Source organism: Pinus tabuliformis, chromosome 8 (assembly GCF_031772625.1).
Source record: "Pinus tabuliformis cultivar Carrire ecotype Pingquan chromosome 8, CPIR1, whole genome shotgun sequence".
Lineage (NCBI taxonomy): Eukaryota > Viridiplantae > Streptophyta > Pinopsida > Pinales > Pinaceae > Pinus > Pinus tabuliformis.
In genome coordinates, this window is record NC_142294.1 from 826,649,094 (window position 1) to 826,675,753 (window position 26,660).

Here is a 26,660-nt window from a genome sequence, read left to right on the forward strand (position 1 = left end):
GTTATTACAACACTAGGGTTTTGCAGATTTAGGGTTTGCTGGATCAGAGGTACAAATCAGGGAACTAGGTCAGGTCTTCAAAGGTTCAGTTGCATGAGATATAAAGGAGCAAGGTAGGCATGCTTTTGTGATAGCTTAGGAGTTGGTCGATGTAGTGTAGGGTTGAATAGGTAAGAAAATCAAGATGAGCATGTGAACCATGAATTCATCTATCAGAAGACTGAGCACATAAAATGAGATTCCTAACAAAACAGAGCTTAATTACAAGAATTATGTTTAATACCTCTTAGGAAAATCACTGAAAAGCATAGATATGGAAAGGAAAATAATTTATCATTCATATAAATGTTTAATAGGAGAAAAAAAATACCACAAACTCACACCACAAGAATTCTTGAATAATAGTTGCAACTTGGCCTTTGATTTCCTATAAAAATATGATGAAGTACAAGCTACAAGATTTCCACTCTCTTATGTCCAACCTTGAATCTGATTGAAAACTAGATACATATAGACCAAAAAACAACTTCCCCACTCTTAGGGGTCGAATCCCTCAGTATAGGAACAACTTACATGAATTTCTCAACCAAAACCTAATGACTAGGGAGGTTGGAACAAACCCTCCATTTAGACTTTGATTGAACTGTTTCTCATAAATGAGGCCTAAAATTACATCAAAATCACTCTAACAAGCTCATTTACCTTCTATTACATCAATTCAACTCACAACATGAGGAATTACATCATAAAATCCAAGTTTGGTTGAAGAAAACTTGAAATTTGGACAAATAGGCCAAAGAGCAACAACACCTGCAAAAGCGCGGCGCCATCAAGCATAAGTGCAACACCAGCTTTGAGGAGGCTTTTGAAGGCCTTTCACTGCTCCAAATCCAGATCTGAATATACCAATGGAAAGATTTAGATGTCTAGTTGTCATTAGATACCTCAAGCAAGAAAAATGGACACTCCAAGACCAAGAGCAACTCATTCTCCCACAACTACTCCAAAAGTGCAATGCCTAGTCCAATAAGGTGGCAGAAAGTGGTTTTTTGACTTGTTTTTGGGCATTTTCTTCAAACCTGTTTGCTGAAAAGGCACTAAAAGTGGATAACTGTCATGTATATTTCATTCTCTATCCATCCATATAAACATTTTTGCATTTGGAGGTCTAAGGAAAAAGCGTAATGCCAAGGCATTGCGCTTTTGGTTGAATTGTTCTCCCTGTTTATGCCAAAAGTCACAAAAACTCAAAATTGTTCAAAATTTCTTCAAAATTGCTTCAAATTTGGTCCATGAAGCTTTGAAATGAAATGTTAAGCAAGGAGGGAGGCCTTAGCTAGCAAGTCAAGTTTATATTTCTCTTTTGATGGTGTAGTGGCCCCACCATGTCCTTTCACATTTTATTTTGAAACTGCAACTTTAGAACCTTTTAGGCTATATTACATCATAATGGAGATATAAAATCACTTTAGAACCTTTATTGAATATTTTTCCCTTTCACTACTCCTTCAAATGATGATTTTGGTGTTGAAATGACTTATTTTCATGCTTTTGACCCTATCACCCAATGATGACACTACATGAATGAATGAGTTGAATGATGACATTGATGACTATGACACCATTTCAACAAGGGATGACCTAAACATGCTGATGTCCATTAAGCATAAAGGTGAAAGGAGTAGTGATGACCTACCTAACCTAACCAATGACCAAATTGTTATTGAAAATCTATTTGAAACCATAAAAATTTGCAGTAGGACCCTATCAAAAACTTTGTAAGAGAATATTTGATCACTGGTGACTGACAGGACTGGCAGACACTAACAAATAGTATATTTTTATTACATTGAGATAAATACAATGTTTTTACTTTTTACAGCTTATATATAATTGAGAGAGCGGATAGAGAATTTGGATCAATATTAGATGAATTTAGCAACAATAGAAATGAGTTTTGACCAAAATTGTTGGGTATTTCATCAACTCATAAAATGAAAGGGAAGGAGATTATAAGGCATTTGCTACTTATATTCCTCCCTATGTTGTACAGTCTTCTACTAGGTAATCTATAGGTATTATCTAAGATGCCAGCACTAACTCATGGTTGAATGAGTTTGATTATTGGTGCTTTAATGGATGGACCTAGAACTAGGAACCTACACCCCCCCATCACCGGGAGAAAAACACCCTATACAATATGTTTTTACAAAGGATTTTAGTGTTGTAAGATTGAGAATTTCACAAAAAACCATCTACTACAACCACATCATGCATTGTACCACTCCTTTTTGTTTTCTAGCACATCAATGTCTAATTCCTTTTTGTTCACTAGCACATTAACGCTCATATAATTTTTATGCACTAGTTCATTCCTTTTTTTAGTGCTCATATGCCTAAATAAAGCATTGATGTGTATTAAGTTTTTTGTTGTTCATATGAATGCATTCATGCCTATATTACCATGTGCACTAGAGGAATGTGAGCGTCATTTTTTATTGCTAAGAATTGATGTGTATATTATATTTAAAACACCACCATGCACTGTAATCATGCACATCATAATATTTTAAAATGATAAAAATAATTATACATTATATCATACATTACGTCATTTAAAGTAACAATGCATTTTCACAATATTTAGCACTAGTGCACTAATATAATGAATAGGAACTGATGCACATGACTGATAAAAATGTACCAACATCTATTTTATGGTATTATGGCACACACAATTTAATGAATTAAAGAAAAATTAATGCATCGATATGTCTATATTTTATTTAATTATTTATTTACAAATTACAATTAACAATTTCAAAATCAATTTTTTTAATAATAATATTGATTTTTATATTTAAATTATTTTGTTTAGATATAATTATTGCATTAATCTATTATCCAATGGATTACACCTATTTTGTTCCAAAGATAAAACCGTGAGAGTTGCAAAGCCAAACTCCGAAGTGACGAAATTGAATGAGACCAATTGATCCTAGGGTCAGTGAAGGAAACAAGGTGGTTACCAAAAACTGTGTCAAGTTTTCCCACTCGTCAATCCTCATACCCTAATTTCAATAATCGTCAATGAGTGACATGTTAGGAATTGCGACCAAGGTGAGTTGTGCAATAAAGTTGTCGAACAACATCTAGAAACCTCTAACATAGACTAATATTAAATCAATGCCCAGGTTAATCCTTACCTAAAAAATATGATTATCGTGTGTTACACGTTAGCATGAATTGAGAAGTATAATCGAAGATTCACCTATTAATGTTATGGTTGCCAGTAATGATTGCAATTAGCACCAAAAGATTTAAACAAACAAGGATAACATTTGACTTACTTATTAAAGCCAATAATGATAACTTTCATGGATGTTTGTCTTTCTCCATGCTTGCAAATCAAACATGTTCATTCCATATGCCAATGCACATTGCTCTAGATCAAAATTATTTGATATAAGGGTATGAGAGAAATTAAGATAAGTTGCTTATACAATATAATTAAACCATTTGGTCATCATAAATCATAAATTTAAAATGCAAACTTAAGCTTGCAAATAGAATTGAATAGAATGGAAAGTAATATAATCCATGACAAAACAACATTAACACAACATAATCACACGTTATGAACAGCTACATTTCTAGGAAGTATCTACTAACTGATTGTGAAAAAAGGACACTCCACCCAACCATAGTCTCCCTGTTGCACCAACTCTCATTGTAATAGAGGTCAACCCTTAAGTTAAAACTATGAATCCACCAAGGTGGTTTACCTATGGTTGACTTAAGCTCTCTTCATATAGTCCAATTCCTTTATTCACAATCAATTTTTCCCCTACAAAAGCCCCAATCCATAGCACTCTTTCACATCAACTTGTAATACAACGAATGGGACCAGTTTCACAAACCAACAATCCATTAGGCTCCAACACACAATGGCCAACAATTTTCATTGTTAGAATTTCAATTATTTTGAATTGTAGATAACTTTCACAATGATAGCAATTATCATTAGAGATAGTCTTCATTACATTCATAAATATTGCACTATAAATCAACATAATTTCTACATCAATTCTATGGATGCTTATATAGTCAATCTGTTGTGTCCTTAAGTGAATACACTCTATATAGTATCTATAATGAAAGTAGGCTACAAAAAATCAATTTCTTTATCCAAACAATTCTCCAAACCTAATTTTTTTTAAAATAAAATATTTTATATTTATAATTTAAATATTCAATTAAATGGCATAACATATCACATCTTTCTTCTATGCTACAGGGTTCCTTTGCAACATGTGGTGCAATTGCTAGTTATTCTTACAATTACAAGCATCATAGGTAATTCTAATTCTATGATTACATGCATCATTGCTAATGAAATATTCAACCACAAAATAATTTATCCAATTTGGATGAGGCATTGTCTAATTAGATAACAATTTTTAATTCAACAACAATTTTTCTAAGAAATTTAATATTGGGAGTGTTTGAGTAGTTTTTTGAAAGTTTTGCTATAGAAATATTTTAAGAAAAATAATTTTGGGAGTGTTTAAATTGGTTTTTTATGGGGGAAATGGATTTAGCTCCACCAAGAACACTTAAAACACCCAAAAGGTGTGAAATTTGACAAATAGAGCTCAGCTTTCCAAAAATTTCTGCGAAATTTTTTCAAAAAAATCCTAAAACAACTGCTTGTGAAATTGTCGCATCATTAAAGGAGGGCTTTGGATGATGGTGGTGTCCTGAGCCACCAAAGAAGACTTTATGAAACCGTCTAACCAGTCTGTTTTTTCCCTTGAAAATCATGGAAATTTAAGCAATATTTTGATAGATTCTAGGATTTTTGTAAACCTAAGTTACAATTGTCAAATTTCAAGATTTTGAATATCTCGAATTTTTTGATATTACTTAATCTATTTCTACCATCAATCAAAAACACTTTGATTTTTTTTTTTTTTTTTTTTAATTCGAGCCAGACCATCCCGGCTTCCTCCGCCTCGGTAGACTTGTCCCTTTGTAAATTCAATTTGCATCAAAAACACGTTTGAATTTTTCTTTTTGTGGATTCGGGCCAGACCGTCCCGGCTTCCTCCGCCTCGGTAGACTTGTCCCTTTGTAAATTCAATTTGCCTCGGTAGACTTGTCCCTTTATAAAATCAATTTGCCTCGGTAGACTTAGACTTTTATGAAAGTCCGCAGGTTGAGGCGGTGCGCATAATTACTATAAAAATCGAACTGTAAAGTCAATTAACCAGTTCCACATGCCGTAGTATGACTGTGCTACCTTTTGGACTTACCTTGTATATATTTTTTATAATATTTGTTCAAAATTGTGTAAGAATTTGTTGTTGAACTCATAACTTAAGAAACCCCCGGTCGACATAATCAACTCGCAAAGGCTACCATCGTAGCATATATGATAATCTAAAACACCTCCATTTGCCGAGCGAGAACAAGTCAACCACAGTGATCGAGAATTCCCCTCTGCTTCGAACTGTTAAAAAATTGTTGAACTCATAACTTGGATTAACCAATCTAAAATAGTTAGACAATGCCGTTACACATTTTCAACCATTCCAAGTCTCTATGTAACGCAGGGATAAGTCCGGTCAACATAATCAACACGCGAGCGCAGCATACATGATAATCTAAAACACCTCCATTAGCCGAGCGAGAACAAGTCAAGCACAGCGATCGAGGCTTCCCCTCTGCTTCGCATGGCCCAGATTCGGCTTCCCCTCTGCTTCGCATTGCCGAGCTTCTTTGGAGTGCCGCAGCTATATATATATTGACGCCAACATACACCTCTTTCGATCAAACAAACCAACCTCACCTCACCTCACACATCTCATCTCGCTTCGCTTTTCTCAAAAGCATCTGGCTCATCGGCTTTCTGTATTGAGCGTTAGGAGGATCAAATATCAATTACCATTTGATAATCTGTGTGTTATTCCACCATATCCTTTGGAATTCAATTCATGGATCACCTCCGCATAGTGGGTTCCCTGCTCTTATTATTCACTACACTCTTTGCTTTTCAATTTGCGGAAGCCAGGGTTCTGGAGCATCATTTCTACAACCCACCCCTCTCGCAGCATAATTATGCTAATCTCGATGCCGTGGCCGTGGCCAACTACAAGGAATCGAAGTCCAATCCCAGTAGCAACTCTGCGAACCCTACCCAAGATGCTAATACAATCGCAGTAGAGCTTTTACAGAAAGAAGCCACGCCAGGAGTTGCCAGTGGCTCCAAAGCGCCGGAAGGTATCAAAGAAGTCGCACCAATCGAAGGGAACGCGGCCATCCTTCACGAGATGCTGAATTCAGAGAGCAGCCCTGGAGTTCGGCACATGAGTGTCCATGGAGTGGAAGGCAATATTCTGTCCTCGGGAAACAGCCCTGGCGTGGGGCACTGGCAGATATCTAAAACCAAATATTCCTCTTCCCAGGCCGGAAGAACAACTCCCAACTATGTGTTGTCCTCCGGTCCCAGCCCGGGAGTTGGAAATGGCCATACAAATGGTATGGCCGGCACTCAATCAGAGTTGGGAACCTTCAACAAACTGCCTTCGGGGCCAAGCCCGGGAGTTGGGAATGGCCATACAAGTGGTATTGCCGGCACTCAATCAGAGTTGGGAACCTTCAACAAACTGCCTTCGGGGCCAAGCCCGGGAGTGGGGCACAAGGTCATCAATGGCAACACCGAGATGGCCCAAGAGTTGGAGTCAAAGAAAAGCGCAACGATCATGAACAAACTGCCCTCAGGCCCAAGTTCAGGAGTAGGCCATTCGGCTACCGACGGGCGAAATCTGATGGAAAAGATGAGTATAGAATCAGAATCAAAGAAGAAAACTGCATTTACCCTAGACACAGATTCGAAAAGGAAAAACGCAATGATGATGAATATACTTCCCTCTGGGCCAAGTCCAGGAGTAGGCCATTCGGCTACCAATGGGCGCAATACAATGGAGAAGACTAAACAAAAGGATGAAGAAGGAATGGGAATTCAAACATTTAATAAACTCCCGTCGGGTTCAAGCCCGGGAGTAGGCAACTCTTTCACCAACGCTCATCAGCCGCAGAAATTACAGGGAACAGCGGAGAATAGAAAGGGCAGCGATGATAGTCCAATATTGGAAAAGCTTCCAGGAGGGCCAAGCCCGGGCGACGGCAATTCATCAATTAATAAGTTGAAGCCGTCAGGGAGCCAGAAGCAGAAGGTGGAGCAGAGCCTTGAAGGGCTGAATCGGAAGATTCGGTGCGATACAGACCAGAGTCAATTTTTTGGAGGATCAAGCTTTTATGGAACCCCAACTCCGCCCATGTTCGGGATCGCGGCTGGCAGATATAGTGAATATCCAAGTTCTAAATTTTGAACTGGTTTTTGTTCTGAGATTAGATTAGCATTTGGGACAGATCCATATTCTTTCAATTCTTTGTATGGTCTACGAGACATTGTGTATAAAATTTAAAATCTTTTCAACATCCTGTAAATTACGGACACATATTAAATTCTGTCATTTCGCGGATACGAGGCTACTGTTAGTTAACTGCTACTGGCCGGATGGCAATTACTCGTATGCCGAAGAACTTTGTCAAACAATCTCATGATTCCGTGTGTACAATATTATATTTATAAAATGAGTTGTTTTGATATTTTGAATTTGGGGTTGGAATTTGGAAGAAAAATTTCAGGTGAAATTTTGGTTTGTGTTATTTATAGTGATTTTTTGAGTGTATATATGGATTTATCACTCTGAAAAATCTCTACGGCACTTGTATTGTGCCATCAAACTTGTGATCTCAATAAATTCCAGTGTACAAGAATTACCCATCAAATTTATGATCTCAAATTTTTTTTACCAAATTTTAAATAAATTAAACCAAAAAAATTCATCACAGACTTCGTAGTTCATTTCCGTGATATCATTTGATAAAAAAAAAACAAAAAAACAAAATAAAAAAATTCATCACAGACTTCGTAGTTCATTTCCGTGATATCATTTGAAAAAAAAAACAAACAAAAAACAAAACAAACTCATTTCCGTGATATCATTTGTAAAAAAAAAACAAATTCATTTCCGTGATATCATTTGTAAAAAAAAAAAGAGGCGCCCATTTTCCTTTTTCTAAACTCAATAAAAGTAAGCTTGATAATATCATTAAACGGTTGAAAGGATTTGATAATAGCATTAAATGATTGAAATGGTACAAAAGTTTGAGTCCACACCAAACGTGTTTGACTTTGTATGATTTCTTTTGCTTAATAAAATTTGTGTCAATCAATCGTCTATCTAATTTTTATTTTCAATTTAGGTTTAATAATTATTATTATAATAGGTAAAATATAACAGATGGATTTTCTAAATCCAATAGTGAAGATTTATAAAAAGATTTTTGCTATTAAATTCTCTTTATCTAGGTTATTCTAGGTAACACCTTATTTTTAATTATTACAATATTTTAAATGGGTGTAAAAAAATTAAAATATATATATATATATATATATATATATATATATAAATAAATTAAATTAAATTAAATTAAATGAGGTTTTCATTTTAGTTATATGAACGAAATTTGTAACCAATCAAATGTGTTTGTATGTATTATGTTTTTTATTGAGATAAAATTTAAAGCAATAGTTTAATGGTGTTATCAAATGTATTGTATTTTTTTGGTTTGCTTCAAATAATATAATAATAATTTAGTAAATTTTTTTAATTACAATTTTTTATATTATTTAAAAGTGAGATACATCGCTATTACATTTATAATTAGATATCCAAGATTAAAAACAAAGAAACATATTTTACTTTCAAATAAAAAGAGGGCTAGACTCCTCCACGGGGGAGAGCAATCTACTATTTTAAAGTTCAAGTTAGCTAAAGATCACTTTGATTCATCAAACCAAATATTACCATTCAAATACACTCTATTGAATTTATTTATATATTTCAAAATAATAATTTTATTGGTCTCAAATATATATTTTAACAAGAAATTATATTATATTATTTAATTATTAAATATTATGAAAAATACATATTTAAATTTTTTTAAATAGAAAATTATAATCATTAATACTCTTTCTTTCTTTTTTAATTTTTTTAATTTTTAATTTTTATTTTTATCCAGTAATATATATACCATGTATAGTGTGAAAGAAATAACAATGATATTAATAAATGCAACAAGTTAATTTGTGGAAAGCTTTTAGTCTTGGAATAATGATATGTGTTTAAATTAAAATCTAAAGGTGTGACACATTTCAACCATTATCACTATAATAATGAATATATTACATGTATTGACATTTATTTTATATTTTGATGGGTTTGTCAAATAAGCTCTCTAAAGAATTTAAAGGTTAGGCAGGTGGGAAACTAGGAATTTGAATGTGAGATCTTTGTACTAACATCTACTTTACACTTTCATGAGTTATCCTTACTTTACAATCTCAAAATCTTTCATGACTTTCCATCATTAAATCTATCCTCTTTAAGCACATGATACAACATTTAATTTCACTTTTTATTGTATAGATTGTGAAACGAATGAATGGAGGTTCTCTTTTCCAAATGTAAGTGTGGTGTAGTTGCAATCGAATCTACTTTTGTTGACCAAGGTTGTTGAATATGTGTGAGATTGGTTTGTTCTCCACAAATTTCCTATGGTTGTTTAAGAATTAAAGACTAGGTGTAGTCATCTTTTTGCCACGTTTTGTATACTTAATGCGTTGTAAATTGTAACTTTTACAAGCTTATATGTGTACTCTTATGGCCACAAATACAAAATATAAGTGTGTTTATTATTATTATTATTATTATTTGATATTTTGTATTGGCAAAAATCAAGTTTACATAGTTTTTCCAAATTTCACTCTGAGGATTTTAATCCTCCTTAAATCATCACTCCTCACACTAGCAAGTCCACATTTCTTCATACAACATTATTTAAAAATTCGCAAAACAAGTCATTACCGCATAACCACCACATAGACTACAATAGACTAAATACATCATAAAGTCAAAAGCCCTTCTCACTTGGTGGAACCAAAACACAAAGAACATAGAACTGCAAAGCAAACCAACAAGATCTCGAATCATTATTTGAGGACGAGATCATTGTTGGCACCCTTTTGCTCGAACCTGGTGGATTTGGAAGATTCCCACTATCCTATTCACATGCAATATGCCCCTTCACATGTCCAAGGCGAGAATCAATCATGTCCAAGCAGAATCATTGAGTTTTGAGCATGCTTTTTATGTCTTCCAAGCTGGCAAGGCATTATACTGCTCCACTTGCCTATATTTTAGGACGAGTCCCAGTAAAGCCTTCATTTACCAGTGCAAGACCATGGAATTCAGATATTGTTTATTCCTTCCCTTGGTGTGCCCAAGGTTAGGAACCCAGGTCAACATATCCTCCAAGGTTTATGGATCAGAGTTGGATTGTCTCTCCACACCAGCTTGAGTCTGCAATTTACATATCCCCTTCTTAGTTTCCAGTGGAACTGCGTTGAAGTAAGTGGAAGCCAAGTCATGAGTGAAGAGTATCGCTTTTATCTGCCCCTGAGGACCACAAACCCTCCCCTTCGCCTACAACGCATTTGATGTCTCAGTGGCATCACTTAGACCAAAAAGGCACACATGGAGAAACTACTATAAATACCTCTACCTACAAAAAAACAAGAGATAAAAAATATAAAAATAAAATAAAAATAAAAATAAATTAATAACCTATGATGTAAAATAACTTCAATTTTATATATATGATTTTTAATAATATATTTTTAATTCTTAATTCTTAATATATTTTAAAATTCTTTTAATAATAAAATTTCTACTTCAATACATATTATAAGTTTTATAAATTTATATATATATATATATATATATATATATAAAGTAGTCCAATTTTCTTGTTACAAAGTTTTTTAATAATAAGAATTTTAGTGTGATGAACGTTGAAGTGTTATAAATTTATGTGTACTTTTATTTACACGAAATATAAAGTTAAATAAAAGTAAAAAAATTATCATTTACATTATTTTATTTTTGATGTAGGATAGTGTTGACGGTGTTCGACCTGCCAACATGTAAGGGGATCTCCCTGGTAAGAAGTCCCAATTAGACCTCAGACCATTTGGTGTAGGAGTCCCAACAGTGGGTCGTACAGTAATGCCTTGACTGCGATTTTGCACAAAGGCAAGTAAGATGTCCCTATTGGTAGCAAGGGTGTGACAGTTGTAGTAAGTCAAGGAAGGTGCATGAGAGATTCTAACACACTGAGGGTGAGGTGAGTGCGCCCCTTGGAAACCTGTAATAGTACGTGGCTTGGAAGGGAACACACGAGCGAAGATGCATCACAAGCTGGAAAGCAAGTTAGCGAGCAATCCAAAGTGATGGTTAAACCAACAACACATTTTAGAAATATTCATACATACTTATATATAATATTCCATACATGCATGCGTAAGAAAACAAATACATATATCATTTAGAGTAAACTAGATAACATAGAATATAATACAACATATGCATGAAACGCGTTGGCTCTGTTATATTAAGAAGTGTAAGTTCCAGTCATACAATACATCCATATCCAACCACTAGTTCCAACAGTGGAATGTTACAACCACAACTGCCTACTCCTCCAAAAAGATGTACTAGCTCTGCGCAGTGGAGAAGCCAAGGCTCGTTACATTACTATCAAAGATTTCTCTAAGATAGTCCTATCGAAAGATTGGCTGACCAAAAGACTTTACAATGAGTTATGAGGTTCTATTTATAGCAAAGGGTGGGGTGACCCTTGACATTCCCCTTTGTGACAGTTCATCTACCCTCATAACACTTCATCTACTCTATGACTATTACATCCAACTATCGACACTTGAACTTCCACTTGACAAGATGTTACATTACAATGCACATGTGCCCAAGTGAGACAAAATGGCTTGAGCAAGCCATGCAAGACATCACTGACACTCAGTACGTTGTGATGAGACCAACTCTTTTACATGCTTTTGATGGTGAAGGTGGTGAGTTGATGCCAAGCTTGGTCATCCGTGATAGTGTGTATGCGCTCCATGGTGACATCTTGCTTAAGTGAACCCTTGCCTCTGTTGCATCTGGTTGCATTGGTATGGCTCCTCCATCCAACTCGTCTGCTAGCATGCTCATGGGATTCTTGGATGTGGTCGGACTGGTAACACACTGATGCATAGTGTTCGTGTTGATTTTCCAGTGTGTGTTGGTGTTCATGTGCATCAACTGTCAATTGCATGTTTAGCTACAGTCGGACTTGCTTCTTGTCTTTTCCTTGGTGAGTGTCCTGAATGGGTGGGATCACATGCGTGCGCACAATGGCATGCATGTTGTTGCATTCCCTTGAATGCGATCAACAACACTTCTCACCTTGTCTGCTCTGTGCCAGCTGCTGGGATGGATCTATAACTTGTACAGGCACAGTTTCATCCATGAGTGCATGTTTCACCCCCTGTTGTACGTGTTCCTGCTGCAACTCATTCTCTTGTCTATGCAGCTCTTGTTCTTCCTTGAGTTGTTGCTTCAGCACATGCAACTCCTTCTCTGTTCTATTCTCTACCTTCACATGATCTCCATGTCGCGCTGTCACCTCATAGCTTGAGTCTCTGAAGCTGCTTTCATCAAAAGTGGATCTGCTTGAGCTTGCAACTTTGTTCCGCCTCTGTGCTATCAACAACCTTCCTCTTGCGTTCGTTTCATTCAGTATGCTTCCTTCAATTGTTGTTCATGGTGTTGGTTGTTGTGATGTTGTTGTCGCCATACCTTGATGTCCTTGTATACGAACAACTTGATGTCTTCATGGGTAGGGAAGTTCATAGACACTTGATCAACTTCATTCCTAAGTGCACTCTGAACAGTGTCTTCGACTTTTCTCTCCTGGAAACCATTGTACCTTTGCTGCTAAGAGGCAGATGAACACTTGTGATACGTAGAGACATGGCAAGAAATCTGTCAGTCGAAAACCAAAACAAACTATAGAACTGTCTTGCAACATGCATGTGTGACTGATCATGAAGGTCGCGCAATTTCCGTCGGGAGGTTGGGAGACTGACTGCCAAAACTGCGCAAGGCACAGTCTAGGCTGTCAGGAGGTTGACTGACTGCTAGAACTGCGTAATGCACAGTCTAATCTGGCCTACTGAGGAATGAAACTACGCAATGCAATTTTAGTCAGCAGTGACATGCAACCAGCAAATTGCGTTGCGCAATTTCGAGGGCCAATGGGATACTGCCTCCAAGAATTGTGCAGTGCAAGCCTGGAGGTCAATGCCTGGTTAGGCTTGCACAATTTCTGGAGGGAAGGTAAAGCCTTCAATTCCGGAAATGTGCAGTGCTAGCCGGGTAAGGCACGGTCCAAGCCAAGGCAACCCAGTCCGGTTGACGGGCGACTGAAAACATGAGAAGTCTAAATGCATGGTGAGATGAGTGCAAACAAGAGTGAATGATCATTCATACAAACATCAAGTGCATGATTCGAAAAATGGGAAAGCATGCATGTGTGTGAAGTGACCGCAACGACGATCGTTTGTACAAAACATTGTCATGCATGCAACAGCAGTGAGATGCAAACGAAAACTAAAACGATGCTAGTACAAGCTAGTATGCATGCAAATGGAAGCAAGCGCTCACTGAAATCAAGCAAACAACACTCACACAAAACGAAACACAAAAAGCAATATAAACGTAACGCAAGTCATGAGCAATGGGCTTATCCCAAGACAACTGAGTTGAATGTGTCGACGACTCCTAGATGCAATGTGGGATGCCAGGGCTGCAAGGTCGATGTAATGAATGAGCTCTGCAGTGTCCAGTTGATGAGTTTTGATAAGATTGAGGTTGTGAGGTTCATGCCACAAATCTAGGAAAAGTAACACTTGGCGGGAGGTTTCTAAGATGATCCTTGCATGTAACCTCCAGCTGCTAAAAATAGATCCCTGAATCAAGGGATGAATTTGCATGTTGCCTTGGGAGTAGTATCCCATGCATGCAAATCCGTTTTGGTTGGTCCCGAAAGGAACTGGTCAACTCAACTACACATGCAACAGTCTTCTCAGCTAGGAGGAAAAAATGCACATTTTGGGGAGGGAGCTGGGCTGGCTACCCAGAGGGATTATGCAATTTCTGTGTAGAGCAGTTGACTACTGCCCAGAATTATGCAATTTTTGGGCTGAGCAGCCCTGCTGGGAGGAATTGCGCAATTTTCTTAGTGAACAGTGACATGCAGATTTCCACAATTTTAGAGCCTAGCAGCCTACCAGACAGAATTGCACAATTTCTCGAGGGAAGGCTGGTTGCCATCAAGAATTACGTAATTTCTTAAGGGAGTTGCTCAGCCTACAACTGGACCAAGTCCGGTGAAAGAGCCTATGAGGGGGATGCAACAAGCTTTGATGGATAGGCTTTCATTCTACAAGAAAACCATTGAAGCTTGTGTACTTGACAAGACAAGACATGCTGTTGTGAAAGGTTGGTAGGGAGGATCCAAAGCGAAGTTAAGGAAAAATTTTGGAGGGTGGCTGTAGTCGCTACAACACTTGGCGACACACTGGTAGAACTCCAGCTCTCTGAATGGACCTTGTTCATGAAAAGAAATTCTAACACCTCCGAAAGTATTGTTCAGTTCTTAGTTCATCTTGGTTTCCACACTGCTTGATTGTAAGATGTAGCATCTGCCAAGCTCTTGGTTGGTCGACACACATTCCAAACCAAGTCAACACAGTTGTTTCGATTAGATTTGAGGAGTATATGATTCATAAGAAGTATAGTCGTCAGAGTCTTAGTTTCATCTATGGTGTTGCTTCACTGCAAGCAGACCTGGACAATACCCCGACGGAGTCACGCAGGAACACAAACATGGCTTTGCTACCAGTGAGCCTGGTCAATACCCCGACGGAGTTACTTGCATCACCTCTCTGTGTAGGAAGCCTTTCTCTTCTTTCGCCTTATTCATTTTTCATTTTTTTCAAACTTTTTTCACTTTTTCATTTTTTCATTTTTCATCTTCATAACTGTGCATAACACTTATTCATTTCAGAGGTGGAAGAGGGATCCCGACTTATTAAGAGAAGAATAGTTCGTTCCTTTAGAGAAGTAGTTTATGTATACCTCTGACGTGCTTGTTAAGGTTTTCCCCCTCACCTTACTCTACTTGACTGAGCTGACAAGGATTAACCCAAAAACAACTGACTAGAGTAGGTGATACTAGTTAGCGCACAAGCATTGTGTTTTCACCAAGGTTCACTTCGAACAGTACGTATTTTCCATTGATGTATCATGGACTGAAGACAACAAGTTCTTACATAAGAGAGTGGACAAAAAATAACCAAATGTTGATAGTTGTACAAGTCCTTTTATACTTTAACTAGCTTATTTCAAGAGTCGCACATGGTCCTTGTGAAACTAACCTACAGACAATAACAAGCAAACAAACCAAAAAGAAAAGCAAGAAGAAGAAGGAAATGCGGAAGTAAAGAAAGTAAGAAAACAAACAAACACATGAAGAAAGAAGGAAACATGCATGCAAGCAAATAACTCAAAAAGAAAACACTACTCCTACTCCTAAGCTAACAATGCATGGGTCATCTCACGAGAAGTGATACTTCTAATGGAACCACTGGTGCATTGGTTGACCCATGTCAGTGAGGGCATGGTTCACAAACAACACAGGTGTGCGAACCAACAGATGTGAAAGATACAACAATGAAGACAGACACACTTCAAGCTTACAAGCGTCCACAGAACAAAAATGAGTGAAATCGCATGACATGAAATGTGTGGACTTGCCATGGTTTTGTGCTACACTGTGTCCAGATGTTGAGTGTATGCATTCTCTTGACTGTGACATGCAAGAAAACATGAGAAGGGTAGACCACTTACGTTGTGCATGTGTGCTTGCTGTGTAAGATTCCTCCAATGCATGAGCGATGGGATTGTGTAGTTCGAGTGGAGGAAGTGAAATATGGGTGTTTGGTTGATATTCAATGAAAAGCAGAGAGTTATGAGGAGCCTTGAGTGTTTCAACAATTTCCTGACCGGGTGTGAAACCAACCTCAGGACAGTGAGGGCCTGACATAACCATCAACTCGGGTTGAAGTGCCTCGATAGTCTGCGGGGTTTCAACTTCGTTGACAGATAGATCATCATAGACTAGTTCCTTAGACAGATTAACAACAATTCAATCAACATCATGATCAGATGAAGAAGTAGAGAGATCACAACAACCAAGATCAAAAAATTTAGGATGTTTGTCAACATCCTCATGATTTGATGAATTGGGCAGAGGGGTAGATGAGAAGCAAAGATGTTCACCCTCTGTGTTTTTAGAAATGATAGATTGGACAGATTTTCGGAGGAAGATGTGTCCTCTCTACACTGTGATGATAGACTGACATCCAACGTGTCCTGTGAATGATCAGAAGTAGAAACATCCGGAAATGGGTTTTCACAGGGGAAATCAGTAGTGGCAAAATCACAAGGGATGTCAAGATAAAGTGGATGAGGTGCGGCTGGAAGGGAGTCATCCTTCAGCGTGGGTTCTTCTTTAGATTCCTGCACACACTCATCATAAATGATGGTGCAGGTTGGTTGTATAACACCAACTCTGTCGACAACTTGATCCTCGTTCATAGAAGGTGAGGAGTTCAGAATGGAAGAACACAAGATAGTACAATTCGAAGGATCAATAGAACGTGGGGACAAAGGTTGAGGGAACGAATCCACGTGACAACCAATAGGCTTGCAAGCTAAATATGAGCAGATATCAAGAGCAGGTGGGGTGGGAGGATGTGGCAGTTCAACAGATGTGTGTGCATGATCTCCCACATAATTCCGTGGTGGTGGAGCTATTTGATGAGGTGAAGGTGGATACTCACTTGTGACAACAACTGTGTCTGCCTGTGATTGTGCAACTCCATCACCGAAGTGTGTTGAGCGAGGTTCGGATATGGGAAGAAGATACTCAAATCTTCCATAAATAAATTCCAAATCAATTTCATCTTCGGGAAATCAATATGCAAGGTTACAAAAGCGTGTGTAAAACTGATCAACGGATTCATCGGGTGCTTTTCATAATTCCAGAATTTCTTGATCGAGTTCTTTATGGTTAAAGTGATTGAAAGCACGATCTATCTCTACGATGAGATGAGCAAGAGAATGAATAGATTTTTCGAGCAGCGTGGCACATCAGTGCATTGGGTGCCCTCGAAGCGTGTAGAAGAACAACACACAGGTCATGTATTTTTCAAAGATTCCATGTCTTCGCATGAGTCTACAATGTTGACTGCGTGCCTAACTAAGGCCACGTGACCACCACCATCATATGTTTTATGTGACAAGTTATCCAATAGCTCTTTTGAGATAATGAAGTTGTTTCCATAAGACATACACTCCAGAAGAGGAACTCGGTAGTTAGTCATGATAGATATGTAGAGATTCGAAATAGATGTGAGGACTCAGATTATCATTTGGCCCTCCTTCTAGCGCCAAAATGTTGATGGTGTTGGACCTGCCAACATGTAAGGGGATCTCCCCGGTAAGAAGTCTGAATTAGATCTCAGACTGTTTAGTGTATGAGTCCGAGCAGTGGGTCGTACAGTAATGCCTTGACCGCGATTTCGCACAAAGGAAAGTAAGATGTCCTTGTTGGTAGCAAGGGTGTGATAGCTGCAGTAAGTCAAGGAAGGTGCATGAGAGGTTCTAACACACTGAGGGTGAGGTGAGTGTGCCCCTTGGAAACCTGTAATAGTACACGGCTTGGAAGGGAACACACAAGCGAAGATGCATCAAAAGCTGGAAAGAAAGTTAGTGAGCAATCCAAAGTGATGGTTAAACCAACAACACATTTCAAAAAGATTCATACATACTTATACAGAATAGTCCATACATGCATGCGTAAGAAAACAAATACATATATCATTTAGAGTAAACCAGATAGCATAGAATACAATACAACATATGCATGAAACATGCTGGCTCTGTTATATTAAGAAGTGTAAGTTCTAGCCATATAATACATCCATGTCCAACCACTAGTTCCAACAGCGGAACATTGCAGCCACAATTGCCTGCTCCTCCAAAGAGATGTACTAGCTCTACGCAATGGAGAAGTTAAGGCTCATTACAATATTGTCCAAGATTTCTCTAAGATATTCCTATCGGAAGCTTCGCTGACCAAAAGACTTTACAATGAGTTGTGAGTTTTTATTTATAGCAAAGGGTGGGGTGACCCTTGACATTCCCCTTTGTGACAGTTCATCTACCCTCATGACTCTTCATCTTCTCTATGACTATTACATCCAACTATCGAAACTTGAACCTCCACTTGACAAGACATTACATTACAATGCACATGTGTCCAAGTCAGACAAAATGGCTTGCAAAAGCCATGCAAGACATCATTGACACTCAGTCCATTGTGATGAGACGAACTCTTTGACATGCTTGTGATGGCGAAGGTGGTAAGTTGATGCCAAGCTTGGTCATCCGTGATGATGTGTATGCATTCCGTGGTGACATCTTTCTGAAGCGGACTCTTGCCTCCATTCATCTAGGTGCATTGGTATGGCTCCTCCATCCAACTCGTCTGCTAACATGCGCATGGGCTTCTTGGGTGCAGCCGCACTGGCAACATATTGATGCATAGTGTCCGTGTTGATATTCCAGTGTGTGCTCGTGGTCATGCGCCTCAACTGTCAACTGCATGTCCAGCTCTAATCATACTTTCTTCTTGTCTTTGCCTCGGTGAGTGTGTTGAATGGGTGGGATCACATGTGTGCACACAATGTCATGCATGTTGTTGCACTCCCTTGCATGTGATCAACAACACTCCTCACCTTGTCTACTTTGTGCCAGTTGGTGGGATGGGTCTATAATTTGTATGGGTGCAGTTTCATTTGTGAGTGCATGTTACACCCCTTGTTGTACTTGTTCCTACTGCAATTCATTCTCTTGCCTATGCAACTCTTGTTCTTCCTTGAGTTGCTACTTCAGCACATGCAACTCCTTCTCTATTCCATTCTCTGCCTTCGCACGATATCCATGTCGCCTTGTCACCTCATAGCCTGAGTTTCCAAAGTTGATTTCATCACAAGTGGACCTACTCGAGCTTGCAAATTTGTTCCACCTGTATGTTGTCAACAACCTTGGCCTTGCGTTCATTGCATATGGTATGCTACCTTCAACTGCTATTCATGGTGCTGCTTGCTGTGATGCTGATGCCATCATATCTTGATGTCCTTGTCTATGAATAATTTGATGTCTTCATGGATAGGAATGTTCATAGACGCTTGATTAATTGCATCCCCAAGTGTGATCTGAATGGTGTCTTCAACTCTGCTCTCGTGGAAACCATTGTACCTATGCTGCTAAGAGGAAGATGAACACCTATGATACATGGAGACATGAAAACACTCATGGCAAGTAATCTGTCAGTCAAAAACCAAAAAGAACTTGAGAACTGACTTGCAACATACCTGTGTGACTGATCATGAAGGTCGTGCAATGTCCGCTGGGAGGTTGAGAGACTGACTGCCAAAACTACGCAAGGCACAATCTGGGCTATCAGGAGGCTAACTGATTGCTGTAACTGCGCAATGCACAATCCAGCCTGGCATGCTGAGGACTAAAACTGTGCAATGCTCAATTTTAGTAAGTAGTGACATGCAACCATCAACCAGCAAACTGCATTGCGCAGTTTCTAGGGCCTACAGGACACTGCCTCCAAGAATTGCGCAATGCAGGCCTAAAGGAATGTGCCTGGCTAGGCTTGCAAAATTTTTGGAGGGAAGGCAGAGCCTTCACTTCTGGAAATGCGCAGTGCTAGCCGAGCAAGGCATGGTCTAGGCCAAGGCAGCCCAGTCCGGCCGACGGGCGACTGAAAACATGAGAAGTCTAAATGCATGGTGAGATGAGTGAAAACAAGAGTGAATGATCATTCATGCAAACAACAAGTGCAGGATTCAGAAAACAGGAAAGCATGCATGTGTGTGAAGTGAGTTGCCGCAACAATGACCATCCATGCAAAACAGTGTCATGCATGCAACAACAATGAGATGCAAACAAAAACTGAAATGGTGCTAGTATAAGTTAGTATAAATGGAAACGACAGCAAGCGCTCACTGAAATCAAGCAAACAACACTCACACAAGGAGAAACACAAAAAGCGATAGAAACACAGTGCAAGTCATGAGTTGAATGTGCCAACGACTCCTACATGCAATGTGGGATGCCAGAGCTGCAAGGTTGATGTGAAGAATGAGCTCTGCAGCATACAGTTGATGAGTTTTGATAAGATTGAGGTTGTGATGCGCATGCCACAAATATAAGAAAAAAGACACTTAGCGGGAGGTTTCTGAGATGATCCTTGCATGTAACCTCTAGCTGCTAAAAATAGATCTCTGAATCAACGGATGCCTTTGCATGCTGCCTTGGGAGGAGTAACCCATGCATGCAAATCAATTTTTCTTGGTCCTGGAGGGAACCGATCAAGTTAACTGGACATGCAATTATCTGCTCAGCTGGGAGGAAAAACATTTTGGAGAGGGAGCTGGGCTGGCTGCCCACAGGGATTATGAAATTTCTAGGCAGAGCAGTTGACTGCTACGAATTGCGTAATTTCTGGGTTGAGCAACCCTGCTGGGAGGAATTGTGCAATTTTCTCAGTGAATAGTGACAAGCAGACTTGCGCAATTTTGGAGCCCAGCAAGCTGCCAGAAACAATTGTTCAATTTCTCAAGGGAAGGCTGGTTTCCCTCCAAAATTGTGCAATTTCTTGAGGGAGCTACTCAGCCTGTAGCTGGACCAAGTCTGGTGAAACAACCTATGAGGGGGATGCAACAAGCTTTGATGGACAGGCTGTCATTCTGCAAGAAAATAATTGAAGCTTGTGTACTTGACAAGACAAGACATGTTGCTGTGAAAGGTTGGTATGGAGGCTCCAAAACAAAGCTAAGGAAAAAATTTTGAGGGTGGTTGTAGCCGTTACAATAGAGAGTTTTTAAAATTGTGTTGTATAATTTTTTTTTGTATGTTTAATTTTATTTCTTGAAATATTTCAATTATATAGTATATTGTTTTCAAAATATTTTGAGTTTCACTATATTATAAAGGAAATTATAGGTATAAATTAGTATGAAAGATATCCATAGGTCTAATAGGAAAAAACCTAATAACATCGAGACAAAAAAGTAGTAAACACGATAAGTAACAAACACCATTGAAGCACAGTCGGATCATGAATCCGAAGAGGCCACAATGGTAGGATCATCCACCCTTGCACCCTATTGTAGTAGCTACACGAACCCCAAAATTTAGCCCTTTTGAAATTTTGGAGACCCAATTTAGTAGAGTGTTTGTCACCCTTTGCTTGTGCTCCTCTTGGAGTTTCCCGATATTCTTATCTGTCTTGTGTTTCCTTGGGGATTGAGAAAACCCTAACCTATAGAACGTAAACTCAATGTTTTCCTTTGGTCGCTAATCGCATCAACAAAAACCAAGCTAAGCCTCAAAGCCACAACTTGCAACCTCCACTTTAGCTCTATTATTAAAGTCTCAAATTCACACTCTTAGTTAAATCACAACTTCCTCTAATATTTTTTTGTCGTGACTTGTGACCTATTCTTTTGTGAGTCACAGGCAACCTTGGTCCCGCAGACTCCACAATTGCCAAGTTGCAGAGTCGCATTTTGCTAACCTATTCCTCTTTGCGACTTCACGACTTCGTGGCCTCTATTTTGTTAGTCGCGTGCAATTATTTCCTCCACACAAATCTTCCTTACGACCTCCCCTTTGCTAGTTGTATGTGACTCCTGACTCTACACAATCCTAACTTGCGACCTCCCTCAAGCTAATCACATGCGTCCCTTTTCTTTGTGCAACGTTGTCATGCGACCTTGGTCTATGACTAATCACATGTGACTAGCTCTTTGCGCATACCTCTTTTTTGACTACCCATCGCACGTGTGGGATTCCTTTTAAACCCGCTACTCCTTCCACCATTTCATTATTATGTCATAACTGAGCGCACAAATCCCTCTCCAACAACCGACAATGCTTTATGAACCTTGTAGGTAAGAGACTCTTCAATGTAATAATTACGATTGATATTTTTGTAGAAATTTTGAATAATATGACACTTATTCATAGAGATTATCCTGATTATACACTATTGCGGAATGCATGCATAATACATAACCTCCTCTACGTTGATAATCAATTTTGCAGAATTAAAAACAATGAAACATCAATCGCATGCGCACATCAACACAGTATGTAACCCGGGGAAAGCATACAATTGAAAACCCCACACTATTTGTATATTATAATGATAGAGAACATGTAACAATACATAGTACAATACTCCTCACAAGTACTCAGTACTATCTCCACCTGTTACACACAAACTAGCTCAGATCTATATCAAGTCACAAGTTCAAATCTCCTCCGCTGTCTGCCTACCTCTACTGCGCAATCCAAAGCAAGAATAGGAATGATCCAAGCTCATTTCTCTTGGCTTGTACTGCGCAATCCTCATTGGCAATCTCCATCAATGTATGTGCAAATCTCATGCACAACTATAGTCACAACTGATAGCAGTCTCAACCTCTAACACCTGTCTCCACTAAACTGTCCATGCACTGAGTTAACTGATGTATTCTTTAGTTGCTTTATGAGTTAATAATTAGTGAATTAATTAATAATTAATTCACATCACTCATCACTAATGTATTCTGCAGTTAGACTAAATACAACTAGTTCAACTAAGTCAAACTGAACACAACTCCATCAACTCCTCAATCAACTCCACCAAACTCAATCACTTGAGTTCTAACTAAAGTCCATCATGCAATAGCTCAACTGACCCATAAGAAAAGCGTATTTCCTTCTGACAGTTGCATGTGCCATATCCGTAGCTCGAACTGAAGTGCGCCAAGAGGATAAGATAATGTTTATAGTCCAAATATTATTAAGAGCTAATGATATTCGACTGTTCTATTTTTAGCCTAGCAGTCTAAAAATAGACTCTGCCCATATGTCTATAAATAGAAGTCCATCTATTTTTACCAACATGACCAATCATCCACAAATAGCATCCTGCAACTCATAGACCATGATCCATATGTCTAAAAATAGACATAGTCTAAAAATAGACTTTGCGCCAAAAATAGCCTGTGGGCCCACTTAGTGAAGGCGACTCCTTTCCACTAAGCTCCATCATCTTGTTGCATTCTCAACACTCCCTCTTAACAAGATATGGATTATCTGCAACCCCTATCCTGCCTTTGTGGTATTGGAATTTGCTCCTGGTGAGCACCTTCGTCAAAATATCAGCATCCTGATCCTCCGTTGGAATGTATGAAAGTAACATGATTCTTCGCTGTTCACTATCTGTGATATGATGGTACCTGATGTCAATGTGCTTGGATCTATCATGAAATACTGGATTAGCCGAGAGTTTAATGCAACTCTGGTTATCACAATAAATCACTGTAGGCTCCAAGTGTGACCCGAACAACCCAACCAGGATCTTCCTCATCCATATAGCCTCGCATGCAGCCAAACTTGCTGCCATATACTCGGCCTCTGTTGAACTGAGTGCCACGGATCTCTGCTTCCTACTGTACCAAGAAACTATTGTCGACCTAATATTGAAAATCCTTCCAGTTGTGCTCTTTCTGTCCGTTGGGCTCCCTGCCCAATCTGCATCCGTGAAGCCACATAGCTTCACCTCATCCTCCTGTCTGTACCACAATCCATATCTCGATGTGCCTCTGAGATGACGCAATAAATGCTTCCCTGCCTTCCAGAAGAGCTTGGTTGGATTAACTATAGCTTGTGAAAGCTCGTTAACAGCATAGCATATATCGGGTCGTGTATTGACCAGATACATAAGCGACCCCACCAATTGTCGATAAACAGTGGCATCCACTACCTTCGCTGAAGTAGCATCCTCCTTCCTCCAACCTCCAGGAAGAGGAGTATCAACAGGCTTGCAGCCATGCATGTTGAACTTCTCCAATATCTCCCGAGCATACTTACCCTAAGAAACAAATAGTCCATCACTGCGCTACCAAATTTCCAATCCCAGGAAATAATGAAGGAGGCCCAAGTCCTTAATCTCAAACTCCTTAGCAAGATCCTCCTTGCATGAAAGTATCAACAGCTCATCACCCGTCAAAATCAAATCATCTACATAAAGTACAATGATAAGCAACTTACCCTCCACCACAATCTGGTATAGGTTAGATTTGCCTCACTCTTGGAGAATCCAAGTCCAGTGAAATAACTGTCTATACGTGTGTACGAAGCACGTGGTGCTTGTTTCAACCCATACAACGCTCTCTTGAGCCTGCACACATGCGACTCACTGCTGAAGATCTCGAAACCTTTGGGTTGCTCTATGTACACCTCCTCCTCAATGACTCCATTGAGGAACACAGTCTTCACATCCATCTGATGAATGTGCCACCCCATCTGCACTGAGAGAGCAAGAATCGTCTGTATGGAAGAATACCTTGCGACAGGTGCAAAGGTCTCCTCATAATCAATCCCCTCTATCTGTGAGAAGCCTCGGGCAACAAATCTTGCCTTGTACTTCTCCACACTCCCGTCAGCTGCCTACTTCACCTTGTAGATCCATCTTGAACCCACCACTAATTTCCCTTCCGGTCTTGGGACAATCTCCCATGCACTGTTTCTGACAATCGAATCATACTCTTCCACCATGGCATCTACCCATGCGGGATCCTCCACAGCTTCCTCGAAAGAGGATGGCTCAGTCACAACACATTTTCTCACAAGAGCCATGTATCTAGTGTACTGATCAGGTGACTGTCTCTGTCTGCGTGGTCCTGTAGGTGGTCCTATAACCTTCTCTGCATCTTGAGCCAGTCGCTCAGCTTCTGTAGTGCGCTTTCGACCTCTGATGGTTGGCGCTGCATGAGTGGTCTCTTCCACTCCATGAACTTATTTTTGTGGCTGATCCACATCTTGAAGCTCATCCTTAGGAACTAATAGCTCCTCATCTGCATGCAAGTGTGGCTCCCTCTCAAGAAAACACTTCATGGCTTTCTCCTCCTGAAATTTGATATCCCGTCGCACAACAGTATTGCGCCTGTCTGGCAAATACACATGATAGTTGTGGGGCGTATCAGTGTACCCCACAAATATCCCAACCTCTGCGGTCAGCTCCAGCTTCTTCCTGGAATCCTTCGTCACATGCATGTAAACATTAGTACCAAAAATCCTCAAATGAGAAATATCAGGCCTCTTACCAGAATAAGCCTCCTCGGGTGTACTCATGCTAAGTATCCTGTGAGGACAACGGTTCTGCACATAAACTAAAATATTGCATGCTTCCACCCACAAGTGAAGTGGTAGGCCATGATCATGCAACATCACCCGTGCAGCACCCACGATCGTTCTGTTCTTCCACTCAACAACCCTGTTCTGGTGTGGGTTATGGGGAGCTATGATCTCTCTTCGAATCCCTTCTGCACTGCAAAAGTCCTTGAACTCGCTAGAGATGAATTCACCACCATTGTCACTCCTAAGAGCCTTCACCTTCTTCCCCGATTACTTCTCGACTAGTGCTTTGAACTCACAGAACTTTGAGTATGTCTCGCTCTTCTTCTGCATGAAGAAGATCCAACAATTCTGAGAGAAATCATCAACAAAGATCACATAGTACCTATGCTTTGCTGTCGAAGCTACTGAGAAAGGTCCACACATGTCTGTGTGAATTCTTTCAAGGATTTTCATGGTGTGACTATCCTTCTCGTGAAAGGTGGCTTTCAAAATTTTTCTCAAAGTACACCCCTTGCACTGATCTGACTACGCAAGAGTGCCTTTAGGAAGCCCAGTAGTAATCTGCTGCAGTATCTTGAAGGCTCCATGGTGAAGGTGGCCCAATCTCCTATGCCACAACTTTCCATCATCCCAGCTCACCAATCCTTCTGCCTTGCATGCCATTGCTGCGTAGCCATCAACATGCAACTGATAAAGGTTCCTGACTCGAACCCCTATCTTTCGGGTTTCTCCAGTTGTCTTACTGCGTAGGAAAGCCTTTCCCTCGCTAAAAACAACATCATATACCTTGTCTTCTAACATCGCCACAAAGATAAGATTCTTCTTCAATCCTGGAACATGAATCACTTCCTTCAATACGAAGGGTTTACCAAACTCCCTCTCAAAGGAAATGGTACCGATACCGGTTGCACTGTATCTACCATCATCGCCCATCTCGATGTGCACTCCAAGATCTTTCTCCTCCAGATCAGAAAACAAATCTCGATCTCTTGTCATGTGAAAAGACGCACCACTGTCCAAGAACCATACCGATCCCATCACACTTGATACCAAGCATGCGATCAACAAAAAATCCAACTCAAACTGCGAGGCTAAGGCTTCTCCTGCTGCAGATCCAGTAGCTTGCTTATTTTTCTTCTTCTGCGGACAATTTGTGGCATAATGTCTGTGCTGGTGACAGTGAAAGCACTTCACTTTGGACATGTCTTGCTTCTTTCCTTTCGCACTAGAATGAGAAGTTTTCTTGTTCTTCCCCTTCTTTGCTTTGGCAGCCAAAGCACAATTTTCTTC